Consider the following 19,544-nt stretch of genomic DNA (forward strand, 5'->3'; position numbering starts at 1 on the left):
AAGGGTCTCCTCTCTTGATAGATTGTTCATGCATTCATTTATTTACTTGATTAGTTATTCAGCATTGGTTCAAGGGACATATCAGCAAGTAAAATATGGACCTGGGTGCTAAAGGGAAAACAAAGATTAATTAGATGCATCATCCCTGCCCTCCAGCCCAATGACATATAGGATAGGACTTGGATTAACACAGTTAAATGCCTATTGCTAGAGGTTGGAGAGCCATTGGATGGTGGAATGTGGATAAGAAATCAACCTTTGGAGCTGGATAGATCTGGATTCAAATTTTGGCCTTGCCAGTTTTTGGCTATCCGATTTAGAGCAAATTATCTTACCTCTCGAGATGTCCACATCCTCTTTCGTCAATGGTGACTGATATTCATGGTGCCTCCCCACAGAAGTGTTGTGAGGCTATGTTATCTCATTGAATTCTCACGTGTTCCTCTGAGGCAGGTACTGTCATGAATCCCATTTTACAGAGGAGGAAACTGAGGCTCTGAGGGGCCGTACTGTCCCTAAGTGGAGGCCTGAGATATGACCCAGGCATGCTGACTCAAGAATTTGTGATCATGGGGTGCCTGAGTGGCTCAGTCGGTTAAGTGTCTGACTTTGGCTCAGGTCACGATCTTGCAGTTCATGGCTCAAGCCCCGTGTCGGACTCTGTGCTGACAGCTCAGAGCCTGGGGCCTGCTTCAGATTCTGTGCCTCCCTCTCTCTCTATCCCTTCCCCGCTCTCTCTCTCTCTCTCTCTCAAAAATAAATAAACATTTAAAAAAAATTTTTTTTAAAGAATTTGTGATTGCAAACACAAAGGCACTTTGTCTCTGTGTGTCCCAGAGGCCAGGGTCTAGTCTTTAGTGATGCACAACTAGAAAATAGTTTTATCGGTATTTGCAAAGGTGCTGATTGATAAGCCAGAAGAGTGCTTTATTCATTTACTCTTCAAGAGAGGAGACTGTGCAGCTGCACAGGATCCATTCTCCTGTGCAAATCATGTGGACATCAAAGATAATAATGGGGGGCACCTGGGTGGCTCGGTTGAGTATCCGACTCTTGATTTCAGCTCAGGTCGTTGGATTGAGCCCCACATCAGGCTCTGCAGTGAGCACGGAGCCTACTTAGGATTCTCTCCCTCAGCCCCTCCCCCTCTCGCTCTCTGTCTCTCTCTCTCTCTCTCCCTAAAAATAAAAAAAAAAAATTAAAAAAAAAAAATAATAATGGTAACTACCATCAACTAGGCATGTGCTATTTGCCAGGCTATATACAGCTGGGCTCATTGTACCTCACAGCACCCTGAAGTCAATGTTATTAGCCCAGTTTCACAGAAGGGAAGACCAAGACATGGTCAAAACTCAATATAATTTAGCAGCTACTGCTATAGCAGCTGCGACAGCAGCTAAAACACCTGCCCTCGTGAGATCTAGACCAGAGTGGACAGGACTAGAACAAAGAATAATAAACAAATAAAAGAGCAGAGATTTAAAGGAAGATGGAGACAGAGTCATCCAGGTATGTGGGGGAAGGGGGAGCCAGGAAAGGAGAATGGCACGAGCAAAGGCCCTGCGGCTGGAAAGTACTTGCCATGTTTAGAGCGCAGAGTGAAGGTGGTGGACTGTCCAGCTGGAGGAGCACAAGGGCACAGTGGGAGGACCCGAGGGCAGGGCCAGGACTAGACTAGCGTAATTGTTCATAATAGCTGCGGCAGCAGTAGATGAGATGTAGGAATTTTCCTGGTAGTTCCTGCTGGTAAATACCAGAGACTGGAAATGAACCCAGGTCTCATTTCAGAGATAATATTTTTCATTATTAAATCTCACAAATTCGGGGGTCAGAACAGCTTTAGGCAAAGGGGACTGAGTGTCCCCACGGAGTATTTCATGTCATCTGAATTGCTCCTATTCCAGGGAACTATGCCCAGGAAAGAGCAACCTTTGTCATCGGGGACGTCACAATCAATTCTTTGTATGGCTACGGGTAGAGACGGACGACATGATCCTGACTGATTGCTTTTTCGGTCAACCCCCTCCCCCCCCCGCCAAGGTTCCACTCTCTGCATTCAGTCAGGTCACGCTCTGATTGAGTGGGTTAGAGCCTTATTTATAATGGTTGAGTCTAGATCTTTCCTTTTGTGAAACATCTGGTACTGGTTCCCTTGCGTAGAGTCAGCTCTCCTTGTATCTGGATCTTTTTTACCATCTCCGGGAATAAGCTACTTCTTCAGAGGACTCAGGTTATATGCTACATGTGCAGCCTCCAAGGAGTTCTATGGCCAAAAGAATAATTTTCCGCCCCAGGCCTCTGTTTCTGGGACAGAGGGGGTATTTGAAGAACACTTCCATGTGATGAGAGACCCTGTGGTAGAGAGGGGCAAGGGCTTCATAACTGATTTTGAGGAATTTGGGCTTTCGTGGTGAGCAGGCAAATGGAAAGGAGAAGGGTAAGATAACATTGAAGCTGGAGCTTAGGTAACTGGGAAAATGGTAAAATGGCAGAAACTGAGAAGTGAGGAAGAGAAAGAAAAGGTCTCAAGATATTTTGGGGAGGTGGGTTGGGCAGGCTGGGCATAAGAGTACATATGGAGAAGATGCATTCTATTTCAGAAAGGGTGGATTTGTCGGGTGGCTGTGATAAGTCAACGAATTTCACTTGAAGTATTGTTCTGCCTTTTTATTGCTATTAGAGTAAGCAACTTAAAATTTTTTTTTTTAATGTTTACTTATTTCTGAGGCAGAGAGAGACAGAGCATGAGTGGGGGAGGGTCAGAGAGAGAGGGAGACACAGAATCAGAAGCAGGCTCCAGGCTCTGAGCTGGCAGCACAGAGCCTGACGCGGGGCTCGAACTCACGGACCGTGAGATCGTGACCTGAGCCGAAGTCGGACGCTCAACCGACTGAGCCACCCAGGCGCCCCTAGAGTAAGCAACTTTGATTTACACAGTGAAAAATACTTGGCTTAGTAAATTCATATATGTATATTCATATCGCTATGAATTTAGACCAAGGAATTAGGGTTTTATACATTCATGAACAAATACATAAACATTTACCAAAACTCCTTTAAAAGATCAAACAGGATTTACAAATATGAGAGGAGAAAATTGAGAAGCGCTAAAGATGAAAAACTTCAGGTAACTACAGTAATTAAATTAAAAACGCATTGAAAATGTAAAAACATAACGAATGCATTTGAAAATTATTTACAGAATATCAAAACAAAACATTCAATTTAGCAATATGCCTACATATTAGTATAGGTATGTTTGTATATGGGACTTTTAATGCATTGAAAACAGTTTACTCTGCAAGAAGTCAGTAATTCAATAGGGCTCGTGGCTATAGAAGGCAACTTTGATAGGTTTAACAGAAGTCATGAACTAGTTGGATATAAAATCAAGTCAAGAAGTGAAATCAGAATGGAAAGCCGTTGTCTAGTCGTCTCAGTTTGTGCTTCAGCCACCATAATACGCCACGACCTACACGACTGACAACAGGCACAGAGCAAACCTGACCACCATTTCTAGAGCAGTATTTGAATCATAAGGTTCTGAAAACTCCTGGGTGTTTGGACGTGGGAGGAGTGACATGTGTGGGCAGAGGGTAGTGCCGGGGCAATTGTGAGGATAGGGAGGTAAAAAAGAGGATTGAGGGATGGGGAGAGGGACAACACAGGAGCCAAGAATTTTCCAGGTTCATCAGGAGGGGCCTTCAGCGGTGTTGAAAAGGGGAGAGACTAGCCGAGGATAAGGTGTGAGAACTCACGGTCTGGTGTGGCCATCGGGTGGCTGTGGGGACAGCAGTTCAGAGGTCAGGAGGTCAGTGAGGACAAAGGAAGTCAGGGGGTAGGTGAGCCGAAGGTGAGGCGGAGGGCTCCTAAGAAAAGTTGATGGTGGTGGAGAAAGGGAGGGAGAGGGAGAGAGAGAAGCAGGGAGAGAGGGAAAGAGGAGGAAAAGAGGGGAGAGAGAGGGAGAGGGAGAAAAAAGAGAGGGGGAGAAAAAGAGGGGAAGAGAGAGAGAAGGGGAGAGGGAGAGATGGGGAGAGAGAAGGAGGAGAGAGGGGGAGGGAGAAAGAGAGAGACAGAGAGAGAGAGGAATCCCTCATGTGGGATCTTGTCATAGAGTTTTTCTTAAGAGTTTTGGGAAGGCTAATGTTCATGTCTGGTGACACAAAATAATGTGTGTGCCAGAGACCGACCAGTTTTTGGTATCTGAGCACCTTGAGTCCAGGGATGTGAGGCAAGAGTGGAGGAGAAAGGGGGAAAGGCAACATGTCCCAAAGTATGTTCTGCAAACACCTGTCGCAGGATGTTACTAGATCTTTCCCCCGTCTCTCACAAAATGATTTTATTCCTCCCTGTCCCAAAGGAGGGGACTGTCAGCATCCCCTTCCTGCTCAACCAGCAGGCCCGCGGCTAGTTGCTTCGTTTCCACCCCGTTTCTCATTCACTGAGGTGCTTATTTTGTTTTTACGCTGGGCTAGGCCTTCTTTATTTTCCCAACTTACACTTCATTTCTCATTGCTGCGTATGCATGTGCTATAGGGGATGAGTCAGCGATTGAACCAACTGTGCCATTTAGACTGGGAATCCTAGGCAGGATTTGTTACCGCAGGACGTGCCTTAGAGTGTCACGTCCTAGGAGATCTCCAACCAGAATAGCCCTTGCACCATTTCCCAAATTTATGGGACCACAGACCTGTTTGTTCACGGTCTCCTGTTCTGTGAGCCGCACTTCGGAGAGCTCCTAGACAAGATGGTGGAAATGGCCAATGACGGGCAGATCCTGTAGAAAAGTTGTAGAAAGTGTCTGAACTCTTGGAGGCCAAGCAGCTGCTCCCGGGAGCTTCTTGTGGCTGGGCGTGCAAGGAGTAATGGCGCTTCTGGAAACCGGCGTGCCAGGAGGCTGTGCAGCAGGTCTGTGTGCCTCCTTATCCGGGAACATAACAGGAAAGCACTTTATTTTCTTTAGGCCTTGGAGCCCAGATTGCCCAAGGAAGGACACCAGCCTAAGAGGACCTGTGTGTGAAGCCAATTCTAATGGCATCAAGCGCCTGTCATCTGTCCACCTGTCAAGGGGACTCTGGGTTCTGCTTGCTATAGCAAAGGAGCTCAAACTCCCTTAAGCTCTGAGTGAGGATGCCATGTTCTCCAAATGTTTCTAGTTCTCCAGATGTTTTACTGTGTGGCCACAGTATATGGCGCTCTTCCACGGCCATGATCTAGAGAACGTTGCTGTCTTCCTTGGATAGTGGTGGAGGAGGAGATATTTGTGTGGCTCTTCACCAACCTACCTGTGTCACAAATACTTGTTGGGTTTCTGCTGTGTGTTTGATCACTCAATAACCAGGCAGGAGATCAGTTGATACAAAGATGAAATGAAAAAAGCAGTCCCAGGTCTCACAGAGTTTGGAGTCTAGCAGAGGAGACAAACACACAGTGAAAATGCAGTGTGGCGGGACCCCCAATACAGGAAGTTCAGGGAGATGTGAGGCCCGTGGAGGGGCACCCAACTCAGAGGGCCATCCAGGATGGACTCAGGGGCTAGAGTGCTGTTCAGCCTGAGGACCAACAGACGGATTAACTGGGGAAGGGGGAGCATTTATGAATTCCAGACACGGAAAGTAGGAGTTTGGAAGGTCTTCCAACTAATCTGTTGGAGGATGTGAAAACATTCCACAGGGCTGGACTGTGGAGTTCTGGGTGAGGACTTCTGGGGTGGGGATGGGGGAGTGAGAGACAAAGCATGAAGCAGGCACCCAGATCCTATTGGGTCAGAGGTCCTCAAGTCTGCCTGCATGGCTACGTCACTGAAGCCCGGGCCTCTCTCCCAGCCTCTGAGACTTCTCCGGTTCTCTTTCTACACTCATCACCTGTCCTTTGTTCTTCTCTCTGGCTCTCCTTCACTTACCCACCTTTCAAATCTCTCCTTCAGAGAACTGACGCATCGCATCGGGAGGGGAGTTTTAGGTCACGCCGGGAGTGACCAGTACCTAGAACTATGACCTGCCCACTGGAGTGGTTGGTGTGGGAGGAGAGCTAGCCCATGTGGGGACACTGTCCTGGGAAATGACAGTCATGGGAGTCCATCGGAGCCCTTTGAGGCCGGGGGCCCGTCAGGAGTGGCCGTAAGCAGGGCGGAGGTCAAAAAGAAGACAGGTTGAAAACCCGAGAGCAGGGAGGCTTGGAGCGGGGAAACAGGAGGAAATCCAGCCAGGTAGCTATCAGCCATGAGCAGGAGGGCGGCCGGCAGGACCACGGCTCACGGAGGGACCTTCTCACCAGACCTGGGGTCTAGGAGCAGGCATCACACATGTGACTCGCAGTAAGTGAAGAGCATAGCAGCAAGTGTGATTTGATGTTGAGTCACCCGAACTCTGGAACCTTGGCCGCTCTCTGCATATCCTGGCTCCACAAAGCCAGGGAGCCAGACCCAGGCCGAGGCTGCAGGTGGAGGTCAGGGGGCCCCCCTCTCTGGGGAGAGGAGGAATCTTGGCCAAGGAGGCAGGCAGGGCGATACTGTCTCTGCTCTCAACTCTGGCGTCTTGGTGGATGCTGCCCACCTTGACCTCTTGCCCGTCTTCTCTGTGCCTGGCTGACCCTCCCCCTTCCATCAGTTCTCAGCCTAAATGTCACTTCCTCATGGAAGCCCTTCCCAGCCCCTTCACCAGGCCAGGAACCTTGTTTGGGGGCTCCCCCCCCCAGCCCCCAGTTGTCTGTAGAGGGATTTGAGCGATTACTTATTCCCCGCCCCTGCCCCAGGCAGGGAGCTCGGAGCAGGCAGGGCTCTTTGCTCACCCTGGTACCTACCGTGGCACCCGGGAGCATCAGCAGGAGCTGAAAGAATGAGTCAATGAATATTCGCATAGGCCCGCAGGACTTCTCTTAGATTCCCGTGACTGCCGTTTCCACAGGCATAAAAACAGTTGTTTAACTGCCCACTTTTCTCATTCCGTGTGTGCATGTTTTATCTAGACTCTGATCGCCATCAAAATAAGAAGATTGAGAATATGAGGCAAACGACAATGGTTCCTCCTCTGGGGGTTCACTTTCTGCGGTTTCGGGTACCTGCAGCCAAGCCCAGTCGGGAAGCAGGTGATCGATCCTCCTCCTGACAAATTGGCGGACGATCCATAGCGCCTAACGCCACGTCTCAGCGCCTTCCGTCGTCCACCTGCCTTCGTCTCATTGTCTCATCGCGTAGGCATTTAATCATCTCACATCATTGCAAGAAGGGTGAGTAGAGTACAATGAGATGTTCTGAAAGAGAGCCCACATTCACATAACTTTTATTGAAGTCTATTGTAATTGTTCCATTTTATTATCGGCTGTTACTGTTAATCTCTCCCCCTGCGCCTAATTTACAAATTGAACCTTTTTCACGGGTACGTACGTACAGGAAAGGACAGAGGACAGGTAGGGTTCGGCACGACCTGCAGTTTCAGGCATCCCCTCAGGGGCTTGGCACGTGTCCCTCAGATAAGAGGGGACGCCTGCGTGCCTGGATACTTCCCCCACCGACCTGAGCTCCCCATTCCCCCTGGGCAAGGTCGTATTGCAGACGTTAAATGAGCTTTGCAAATCTTCAGCTGACGGAGCCAGGAAGAAAGGGGGCATCGGCTCCGCTTGGTGCAAAGCCCCCCCTTCGTCACACGCGTGCCGCCTGTCGCCTGCAATCCTGACAGCCACGCGGTGCTCAGGTGGAGGTGACGCGAACGACCCAGGTGACCCGTGCGATTACATTTGTGAAAAGTAAGCTCCTCCACGAGGCAGCAAAGCGCGTCAAAATGAACGCCGCATTCAGGCCAGCGCACGGAGCAGTCGATATTGCTGTGAAAGCTCTTTGTTTCTCTCTGGCATGCGGGTGCGCAGGCTTTGATGTTAGAATTTTGGCTCATTAATAACTAATTTACATTTCCCAGACAGCAAATTGTGATCTGACACAAATTTATAAAAGAACTCCAAATGGTGAAACTCTCTTATACAATGAGTCCTTTGTGGGGTTTTTTTTCCCCCTTCCTAAACTTAAGGAGTTTGTGATTAAAATTTTAATGCAATCATTGAAATCTCATGGGCTACTTAAAAATAAAACACCATGTTATTTCCTTCCTCTCAGAGATCATGACAACTGGCTGCTCCTCTGTGGGTGTTTTCCAATTGCTTTTTCATCTGCTCTGAGCCGCAGATAAAGTACGATGTCCTCGGTGAACCAGGGGAAAGGCGTGGCCAAGCGGTTGGTCGTAGCAGAAGGCAGTGGTGCCGTGCTCTTCGGCTTCCTGATGCTTCCTTGCAGGTTGCGGGGTTGGCATATTTGTATTGCATTGTCTGGCTGTCTCTAGGAGCTCCCGGGGCTGATTCTCTCCAGGTGACTCGAAGCCTGAATAGGTCATTTTGGAAACAAAGATGGACTGATCAGGGCCATCGAGATAAGGGATGTTACATGTTTGTTTTCTCCGGCCTACATCTTGGAGGACCCGCTGCCTCGTGGAAAACATGGCAGGTTTTTTGGTCTTTTACCCCATGGTTTTTTGTTTTTGTTTTTGTTTTTGTTTTGAGAGAATACGGAGGTCAAGGGAAGCTGCAAACACGCTATTGAGAGACAGATCTAGGTGCCTCTTGATTCTCTTCCTCACCCCCGCCCCTCCCCCCTCCATCTTTGCCACAAGCTTTGTCATCCTGTGAGTTAATGACTCACCGCTTAGTTGGGGAGGCGAGGCAGGGCTTCTCTCCTCGTGTTGGAAGGAGAAAATGCCATGTGTATCCAGTCACCTGGAAACACCTTCCCTAGACCACAAAGGGAGGTCTGTGCCTCTGGGAGGTGAGAAGGTAGACCTGAGAAGTGGACCGGAGCGCTGGCCCTGGGCAGGGCAGCAGGGTGGGGCCGGGGGAACAAGACAGTGGGTAGCCTAACCGATTGCATCACTTCTGGCAGGAGGCTCTGTCTACCGAGTTACTCTCTGCTTGGAGAAAGGGTTTAGGGAACAGCCACGGGCTTGTTGTGTGGAATGGAAACATACCCAGAATGAAAAGATTTTGAAACTGGCACCACTTGAGGTCAGATTTAAAATGGTCACACAGCATGAGCCAAATTGACTCCATGCAGAGAAGCACCGAGCCACCCCAGTTCCCTATATTATTTTAATAACAGAAAGAATGTATTAGGAATTCCAGGCGAGACCTCCACCTGGGCACAGTCCCAGATTCTAACCCATCTCTTCGTGCCTTTTCAAATGAGCCTTTTACAAAGAGGCTGCTTTTCTCTCCAACCTCTTCCGGACCAATGAAGGAATCTGAGATCCCCCTCCCAGCTTGCGTTGTAGGAAGCAAGAAACCGGAGAACCCTGCTCGGAGCAGGAGGCTCTGTGCACAGTTGCTAAGAAAACGGCACCGCTGACTGGGGTGGTCTTTCGTTTGTTAAATTAATTCAGCAAGGAGGCCATCACACGGAGGTGGTTCTAATGCCACGGACACCTTTGTAAGCAAACCCAAACCTAAGCCTGCAAGTGCCTCAAGGTTACAACATCAACGCATCAAGGACAACCACTCACAAACAGCCAGCCAGGCTCTAAGCTATAGCCGGCCAATAATTTCCTTACTTTGCTTCCACCTTTTCTCTAGAAAAGTCTCAGCCGAGTGCCTGCCCGTGGAACGCTCCTAAACACTCCCAGTTTGGCGCGGTCTGATAGGAATAGAATTTTGCTCAGATAAACTTACAATTTTTTAATATGCCTCAGTTTATCTTTAAATTTTTTTAATGTTTATTTTATCTTTGAGAGAGAGAGGGAGAGAGAGAGAGAGACAGAGTGCAAGTGGGGGAGAGGCAGAGACAGAGGGAAACAGAATCCAAAGCAGGCCCCAGGTGCTGAGCTGTCAGCACAGAACCTGACTCGGGGCTCGAACTCATGAACCACGAGATCATGTCCTGGGCCAAAGTCAGACGCTTAACTGGCTGAGCCACCCAGGCGCCCCAACCTCAGTTTATCTTTTAATGGGTTCAAAACAACAGGGCCTCTCCTGGGAGATGGCATGAGGCACAGAGCCCTTTGCCCTGGCTTGAATGTCAGGGAACCAAGAGGGGACTGAACTGGGGGATGGTTTCTGTCTGAGTCAGAGCGACAGCTTAAAGGGGATGTCACTACATTCACCAGTCCATTCGCTCCACTGAAACGGCAGGAATCCCCCAGTGCCTGCAGACTGCTCGGAGAGCCTTGGCGGAGTGAGGAAAGCCTTCTTGTCCTGACAATAATTAGGGTCTCTCTCAGCACCTAGAACGTTGCGGACATTAGAATGCTGCTGTCACGCTTGTTAATTTTACCCTCTTGGGTCCCAAACGGCTCATATGACACTTGACTTTTTTCCACATCACAGAGACCAGACTGGATTTTCTCAGAAGGCAGTCAATTCTATTCCCAGCCTGAGAGGGACCAAAAAAGCAAAAAAATCTTATTGCTGTAAACACGATAGGTGCCGCACTCAACTTCTGCGATCTGGGGGTAGTCTTTGGAGTCAGTTTAGGGTTGAGTGTTAGTTCCACGCTTGCCTTGCCGCTGGTGAGCTTGGCTTTGTTACTTGATCTTCCTCATTTGTACGAAGCAGATGATAAGAGTTGTTAAGCAGATTAAATGCAAAGTTCTTAGCACATAGCCTGGCACATAGTAAGTGCTGCAAGGGGGCTGCTGGTATAATTAGGAGGCTTACCATGGAGTTAGGCATAAGAAGCCTCTGGAAGGGGCATCCACTAAAGTGATGAAGCAGGAACACCCTGAGCTACTCCCCTTATTGCCACTTCTGGGGGGATGTCACCATTGTTATTCATTGTTATTCAGGCGTTCAGCTTTCTGGGAGGTGTTTATGGCAGAGCCCACAGCCCTAGCCCGCATAGGATGAACCCTTTCTCTTTAGCAAGTCCAAGTGTGGAGGATAAACTCCTAGAAAGGAAGGACCTCATGTGGTTTTTTACACCCCATTTTATGGCCAAGCAACACTTGGCATATTGTGGGCACTGCGTGAGTGTTTGTGGAAGGAAGTAATGATGGAAGGGGCAGAATGCAGAGGGCCGTGTGGCTATTCCTTGGTCAGACTCAGCTCCCCTTCTGCTGAGCACATCGGAGGGAAGCAGAGCTCATTATCAGTAGATACCGACTTGGTTCTTAGGGACTTGACTTTGGGCAATTGCACAAAGTAAGATCTTTCTGTTATTATTCAAAGAAGCAGGTGTCTTAGAGCAGAGACTTCTCAGGATGTAGAGAAGTAAGAAACGGTCCAGGTGAGAACTATATCTTGGTTATACTGTGTAAGGGTTTTCAATAGTTTCTTAGGGAGAGAAAATTTAGGATTGAGTTCCATTGTCTAAGAATATCTAATAAAATACCAAACCATTGTCATTATAGAGCATAAGCCAGACACCCCTTCTGCGTCTTCTTGTCAAGTGCATAAAGTTTTCAGTTATAGACTTCTTTGCAATATCAAGATTCTGATGCCCAGATGGGTCAAAACTAGGTCTCTTAAAAATCTTAATTCTGTTTTGGCGTGATACATGGTACAGAGGCCTTGTCAGCACTCAGTGATAAATACCGTGTGTTATGTTTTGGCTTTGTTAATCTATATTCACATCTCTACTTTCATTTTAGCCTCACGTCATTCATGAGAGGTTAGCAGGACAGGTAGGGCGACTAGTAATGTCCCGGTTGTATGGTTGAGGACAGCAGGTTCTAGTTTACCATGTCTGCGAAGGGGTGGATACAGGGCTCAGCTGGAACCAGCACTCAGATTTCCCCAGCGCAGAGCTCTTTGTCTGTATCCCATATCCTGGTTTAATCCCTCCGGACTGCGGGCCTTGCACCTGCAGGCATGTCTAGGCCACACCTCTGTCTTTTAGACCAGTGGGTGGGTGATGGCTGTTGTAAGGAAGGACCCTGGAGGGGACTGTGATAATACCTGGTAAAGATTAAGGTGGGGAGGAAGGAGAGAACTTTATTTTTTTTAAATGAGTTTTGTCCTCAGTTGACTATTTCTTCTTTTTTTTTTTCTTTTATTTAAAAAAATTTGTATATGCATCATTTATTGTCAAGTGGGCTGACATGCAGTGTGTACAGCGTGCTCTTGGTTTTGGGGGTAGATTCCCGTGGTTCGTCGCTTCCATACAACAGCCGGTGCTCGTCCCAACAAGTGCGCTCCTCAATGCCCATCACCCGTTTTCCCCACCCCTCCCCACACCTCCCATCAACTCTCAGTTTGTTGTCTGTATCTACGAAGAGAACTTTTAAACCATCCATGCATACTTGGCTTTCGCTTACCAGCTATGTCAGTGTCTAGAAGATCTTGAGCCACGGGACAGGTGCTGGACCACGGACCATGGCCTCTACGAACAGCAAAAGCAGCTGTGCCTTGTCCAGTGTCTTTGCACATCCAGATCCAAAGAACATGGGAACATGATGATGACCACGGTGCCAGGTGACAGCTACAGCCACCACATTCTTTGACTTTCATCAGATGACTAGCCTGTCCAGACAGAGCAGTGCCTTGCCATCTAGGCCATTTGGTCAGTCCTTGGAAGGGCCTGGCCGCCTGAGAGTCAGCACAAAGCGGTTGGTGACAACTTCTCTAGCAGCTCTGGCTGGCGTGGTGAGTCTGCTGAGCGTTCGTTCAAGATGCGAGTCTTGTGGCCTCTGAGATGCTTATGGTTGGTTGAAACCCAGATTGGATGGACCCCGGAGGAGAATTCTTACATGAGCACTTTGTGAATAGACAACATAGGTGGATTGAGGTGAGAGGGGACAGCCACAATTTTAGCTCACGATGCTGATTGCTATCTCACGATGAGAGGAAGATGTTTTTAATCACGTGGAAACTCCCTCACTTTGCATGGGAGAGGCATTAGGATCTTCCATTGCCATCAATCTTGCGTTGCCTTGAGGTGAGGGCTGTTAGAAGAGCCAGCCTGACACTGTGCCCAGCACCTGGGAGAGCCGTGTGCTGTGACCAGAGAGCAGAGGCCTGCCGGCAGCCTGTTTCCTTGTTCTCATCAAGCCCATCTGTGACGTCAAGGGGGTTCTCATCATGACTCCCTACTTACCCTTCTGCTTCCTTCTTTCCCTGATGCGAAACTCAGAAGATCAAGTCATGTCACTCTTTGGTATCTTTGAAACGCATCTACTTAGATATCAAATAAATGTAGCAGTTTATTTTCTGAAGTGGATTTGACCCATTAGACATTTTTAAGTTTATTTTTATTTATTTTTGAGAGAGTGAGAGCACAAGTGGGGGAGGGGCAGAGAGAGAGAGGGAGGGAGAGAGAAAGAATCCCCAGTAGTCTCCATACTGTCAGCACAGAGCCCGATGCAGAGCTGAAACTCACGAACTGTGAGATCGTGAACTGAGCTGAAACCAAGAGTCTGACACTTAACTGACGGAGCCACCCAGGCGCCCCTGTTTTTGTTTTTAAACAATGAGGGTAGTCTCTGAATCCTGGAGGCCTCAAGTGAGAGTTCTGGGATCCTCCTTGGCCACTTTCTGTCTAGAGCTGTGGCTTAGTAATGTGCACTCAGAGACTGTGGTAACAGATTCTTCTCTGTGGGCTCCAGAGTGGCCTTGGGAAGGCCACTGTCCATCCCCTTGTCTTGGTGCCATACTTCTCACCTTGTTTCCGAAACCAAATTTCTCAGGAAATCCGGAAGTCACGTCCAGTGATTTCTGGAAAGATGTGCGTCTTCGTGCAACCATCCTGATAGATTTTATTGAGCGTCTTATGGACAGAGAAGAACAGGGTTGGAGCAATAGAAAAAATGCCTAAGTGGGAGTCACGAGGTTCCTGCTTTGGAAGACAGCATGGCGTGCAGGAGCCAGGATGGCCTTTGGAGTCAGACAGACCGTGGGGCAAATCTTAGCTCTCCAACTACATGACTGGGCATACTTGTTTTCTGGTCTGTCAAACGAGGCTGAAACCACTGCCTCCTAAAGTAGTTGGGGGGGGGGGGTGGGGAGGGGAGGTTACATGAGGTGCTATATTTGCTGTTGCCTCCCAGATTAGTATCTCTAGTACTGCCAGTGCAGACCTGTCTCCTGAGTTTCAGACCTCAGTGCCCGTCCACACTTTGTACCAGCATGTCCCAGGCTGAACTCGGTCTTCCTCTCCCTTCTCCCCCAGACCGAACTATCCCCTTCCTCCTACATTTCATTTCAGTGAAGGGTTTCACCTGGCCTCCTGGAGCCTTCGCAAGTCTTCCTTCTCCCTCAGTCTGGAAAGTTCCATCAGTCACCAAACCCTGCCGACTCTGATCCCCCTGCCTCCTCGTATTCTGTCCCCCCAAGACCACTCTTAATCCAGCTCCTCAGCATTTCTTGCCTGGGTTACGGCACTACATTCCACTGTAAAATCTATACTACCGTCAGAGTGAATTTCCTGGTGTCACACATCTTAAAAGTCCATCATTCCTTTCATGAACTCCAAGGGTAAATTCAATTTCCTTGAGCTGGGAAGACGTGCTCACCACGAGCCGTGTCCCTCCATTCTCTCTAACTCCAGCCCTCGCCTCTGCCGTGTTCTCGCTCTAGGCCGACACCAGACAGAAGTCCTCCCTGTTCCATGGGAGCGTCAAGCTCTCTGCGACTCTCCTCTAGGGTTCTCTCTGCCCAAAACACTTTTGCACTTGTGTGTACCTGGCTGACTCCCAAACACCGTTCAAGATTCGGCTCTGGTGTTACCTCCTCTTGGAGGAGCTTTTTCAAACAGGCTGAGTTAAATCCTTTCTTTCTGGGCCATTACCGTTTCATCTACTCACGCATTTATGGTCATGGACTTTTCTGGTCACCTTCCCTAGCAGGAAGGTTGGCAACATTGGCCCCTGCACAATGTTAAGCATTGGTGGACATTATGTATGCATTTCTGGAACAAATGATTGAAAGGTATTGAAAGTGACTAGTACAGAGCCTGGTTTATGGGAGGAGCTCGGTAAAAGGATCTTCTCTCTGATATTGCCGCTAAATAGCTAGTTGACTTGGAGGGAACCTATCACCTCTTTGGGCCTCAAGGTTTTCATGAGAAAATAAAATTCATAGGTAATTTAACATAGACACATCCATATATATATATATAAAATGTCAAAAAATCAACATGGTGTAAACCTAGTAGAAAGAAATGAATGGCAGATAATTTATAATAAAATTTCATGTACAGTGACACTAAAAGACATAATGAAGGGTCAGATTCTTGCACTTGGCTTGTAACAGATAAATCTGGCTTTCAGTTAAGACCAAGTTGTGCTTACACTTTTTCTTGAAATTTCTCATTTGGGAATAAAAGCTAAATAAAAATATTCAAGCAGAGTTAACTGTGAGGGGGCTGGCTGAAAACGCAGACTGATAGGGATGTGTTTGTCGTGGTGACTAACACAATGCCCAGTACCACAAGTGGCAATGCTGTTGGTGACATGATTTTCTTTAAATTTTTTTTTTAAGTTTTATTTACTAATTTTGAGAGAGACAGAGACAGCATGAGCGGAGAAGGGGCAGAGAGAGAGAGAGAGAGAGAGAGAAGGAGAGAGAGAATCCCAAGCAGTCTCTGCTCTACCTACACGGAGCCCGATGTGGGGCTTGAACTCACGAAGCTGCAAGATCATGACCTGAGCTGAAATCAAGAGTCGGATGCTTAATCGACTGAGCCATGCTGGAGACATAATTTTCTAAATGAATGTCCCAAAAGGGCAGATGATGCTTGATAACGTTCCACATAAAATGCAAAGCATCACTTTTTTTTTTTTTCACTTTTGATGTACTTACATTCTTGGGAAATTCAGTATGTACCAAAATTGAGCCCAAAAAAGTGTTTATATTAAAATGGAGTTAGGCACTAGGCTCAGTTAATTATACGTGGGTTTTTCACTTACATGAATGTCCATTGCAGACTGTAGCAGTCCTCCATGGTGTGGGACCTATTACACTGTAAGGGACGTCCAGCATTCCTGGTCCCTACCCATTAAAGAGTAGTAATGCTCACTGTATCGATGAGACACTAAAAAATACCTACGCGTGCAAGTTTCTAAGATGCCTTCTAAGTGTCTCGTAGGGAACTAAGTAAGCTGCATTATCCAACAGTGAAACATTCTGCCGACATATCTCTTCTCGGTGGAAAAAATGTACTTCATTTGTCTAAAGCTGATTATTGTAAAGTGAATTTACTTCCTATAATTAAAGATTTGTAGCGTTCGAGAGAAAGTCCCTTCCTTGAAGTGAGGGATGAAGGTGCTAAATGAATATACAGATAGAAGCAATTTATGGTCATTGGGATTTGGTTTCATTTTCTTGATTGCCACTTGCCTTTCATGTGTCATTTTTTTTTTTGATCCTCACTCATCCTTTATATGCATTCTCACCTGAGTAATATTCTCTTTGCTCAGGAGGTTTCCTGTTTCCATACTTTCAAGATTGAGAAATTTGTTCCCATTCTCCTGCATTCTTTTTTTTAAAATTTTTAATGCTTTATGTGTTTTTGAGACAGAGAGACAGAATGTGAGTGGGGGAGGGGCAGAGAGCTTGGGAGGCACAGAATCCGAAGCAGGCTCCGGGTTCTGAGCTGTCAGCACAGAGCCCAACGTGGGGCTTGAACCCACACACCATGGGATCATGACCTGAGCCGAAGTCAGCCACCACCCAGGTGCCCCATCCTGCATCCTTGATATTTATAATTCAAATTGCTTCGTGATCATTGGTTGCTTGATCACCACCACCCCCCCCTTCTGTAGCATGCACTCCTTTTAGATTTAATTGTTATCCCCCTCAGCTGAGCTAGGATTAGTTTTTCAAGTGTGTTTCCACTATTAGTAAAGACCTTGTTACCAAATTTATTGTATACCTTAAAAGCAGGGTCACATGTCATTCGCCTTGGTATCCCCAGACCCACCTCGGTAATCAGCTGCTAGCCAAGTGCTGAGGTAACATTTGCTGAAGGAATGAATGAATGGAACATGTGATGTGCTTCAGTCTCAAATCTTGCAAGTTTCACGAATCAGAGATGTGAGGTTGTGTACAACAGATGAATCTTCTAAGTCAGAGGTTTTGGCAATTTGAAATTCCATAATATTGAATCTATTTAAAAGGTGCAGAAATGTTTCCTTGTACATTGGGTCTCCCCTTCTGTTGGCGGTACTCACCATTCCACCAGGCTTCCCAGCAGGAAATTCTGGAATCTTCTTTGACTCTTCACATGTCGCATCGACTGGTCGCCAAGCTTTGCTTTGCAAAGTCTCTCAGATCTGTCCCTATTCTGCTTCTCCCCGAGGAACTGTGTCATCATCTCATGCTTGAAGTCTAGCTAAAAGCTCGATCGGAGTTCTGATCTCCAGTTTCTCTCCTCCCAAGATGATTTTCACCGTGTAGTTGATGTGCACACAGGGAGCCACCATGGCTCTCTCTTGCTTAGAGTCAAGTCCAACCTCTTAGACCCAACTTTTCCCAGCTGCGCCTACAGTCAGATTGCACCCCTTCATTTTTACCACTCCCCCTACCTCCCGGCCGGCTGTCCTGCAGTAAGCCTCATTTCTTTACCAGTCGCCATACACCTTCTTGCTTTTATGACTCTCCTTCTCCTCCTCCTCCTCCTCCTCCTCCTCCTCCACTGCTGCTGGGAAAACTTCTTTGCTTCATATCCATAGAGGCTGCTTCTATCCTCCTGCGATGTGTTCTCAAGACTCCAGTGTATCTTGAATTCTCTCTGCAGCCTGTATTACGTAACTGGCTCTTTATAATTTGCTACAACTCTTTGCTTGCTTTATCTACTCATCTCCTTATAAGACCGTGAGCCTTTTCTTAGGGACTGGTGTTCATTTGATTTGTAAATAACACCAAGCTTACCACAATACTGGGGCTATAAAAAGTGCTTCACAAATACGTTATCTCTAACATATGAATACGGTTGTAGTTTTGGTGTTTAGAGTAGGGCTCAGCAAATTTTTTCTGTAAAGTGCCAGATAGTAAATGTTTTAGGCTTGTGGGCCTTATGGTCTCTATCACAACTAGTCAACTGTGCTACTATAGTATGAAAGTAGCCATAGGCACTGTGTACATGAGTGAGTGCAACTCTGTCCCAATAAAACTTTATTTACAAAAATTGGTTTGGCCAGCAGAATGTTTCCTGACTCCTGCTTACATAGTATGGTATTAATGAGGCCCATATTGGGGTGCCTGGGTGGCTCAGTTGGTTAAGTGCCCAACTCTTGGTTTGGGCTCAAGTCATGATCTCCTGGTTCATGGGTTCAAGCCTCGTGTTGAGTTCTGCGCCGACCGTGCAGAGCCTGCTTGGGATTCTCCCTCCCCCTCTATCTCTGCCTGTCCCTGACTCATGCTCTCTCTCACCCTTCCTTTCTCTCTCAAAATAAATAAACTTAAAAAAATTTTTTTGGAAGTGAGGCCCAGGGGTGCCTGGATGGCTCAGTCAGTTAGGTGTCTGACTTTAGTTCAGGTCATGATCTTGCAGTGCGTGAATTTGAGCCCCGCGTCGGGCTCTGTGCTGATGGCTTAGAGCCTGGAGCCTCCTTCGGATTCTCTGTCTCCCTGTCTCTATCCCTCCCCTGCTTGTGTTCTGTCTCTCTGTCTCTCTCAAAAATAAATAAACATTTAACAATTTTTTTTTAAATGAGGCCCATATCAAGACCCCTTTTGGGTCTCTTGGTAAGCTTAGTTGCAATACTAAAATTTCTCACTCTGGCCAATAGCCCTGAGGAGAGTGTCTTGTCACCACTGGAGAACTGATCGAAGCAAAGGGACACTTGGCTTGTGTATCACACAGCTCCAGAACCGCCACTGGGACAGCCCTCTGGAAAAGCAGATTCTTTCTAGGTCACATGCATCCTCTTGTGTTCCTATTGGTAGGAAAGAAAGCTGCCTTTTTTTTTTTTTTTTTTGAGGATCTGCTGTGTGCCAAGTATTTTATATGTTGGCCATCCTTTCAGTGAGCGGAATTATCCTCTGAGGTAACAGTGCTATTTCCACTTGTCAAAGGAAGAGACTGAGGCACAGGAAGGTAAAGAATTCACCCAAGGTCACAGATAGGACCTGCCGGGTCCCACATTGGTCTTTCTGATACTAAGTTTGTGCTCTTTTCACTCCACCATCATAAAGTTGCTATCCTAATACTTCTGGTACTCGTGCATGAAAGACCAAACAGAATGTAATGTTCCTGGCAGGGCAGACTGATGTAGCAAGTTGTATTTGTGGTCTTATGGTCTTCGTGGAATTTCTGCTGTCAGCTTTATTAATTATTACAGCGCTCCTTTTACAGTCATTAGAGCCTTCCAGTGAATAACACCCTGACATTGTCAAGTGTATCTGGATCTCAGCAATCTTGCTTTGGAAAGAATCACTCCTAGACATACCAATATTTTTACACAGCAGTAAATTGTTACACAATTGTGGTCTCACTTAAGCTAAAAGGAGATTTAACTGGGAGCTAGAATATTAATTTTTCTCATTTTCCCTCTTGCTCTATTTCTCTTGCGGTAAACCAATGTCAGCCTGACTGGATTTTGTGAACCTGGTCACCTCTTCTCTGCACTGATAGC

General features: G+C 47.2%; 1 long non-coding RNA gene across 3 annotated transcripts in view; it reads left to right on the forward strand.

Annotated features, from left to right (window-relative positions):
* The window catches only part of LOC131486719 (uncharacterized), a 268,359-nt gene that overhangs the window by 61,306 nt on the left and 187,509 nt on the right, over window positions 1-19,544 (forward strand). For all 3 annotated transcript variants that reach the window (XR_009249401.1, XR_009249402.1, XR_009249400.1), the window contains exon 2: window positions 6,967-7,227. This is a non-coding gene — a long non-coding RNA (uncharacterized LOC131486719). The remainder of the gene's footprint in view (window positions 1-6,966; window positions 7,228-19,544) is intronic.

Source organism: Neofelis nebulosa, chromosome 1 (genome assembly GCF_028018385.1).
Source record: "Neofelis nebulosa isolate mNeoNeb1 chromosome 1, mNeoNeb1.pri, whole genome shotgun sequence".
Taxonomy (NCBI): domain Eukaryota; kingdom Metazoa; phylum Chordata; class Mammalia; order Carnivora; family Felidae; genus Neofelis; species Neofelis nebulosa.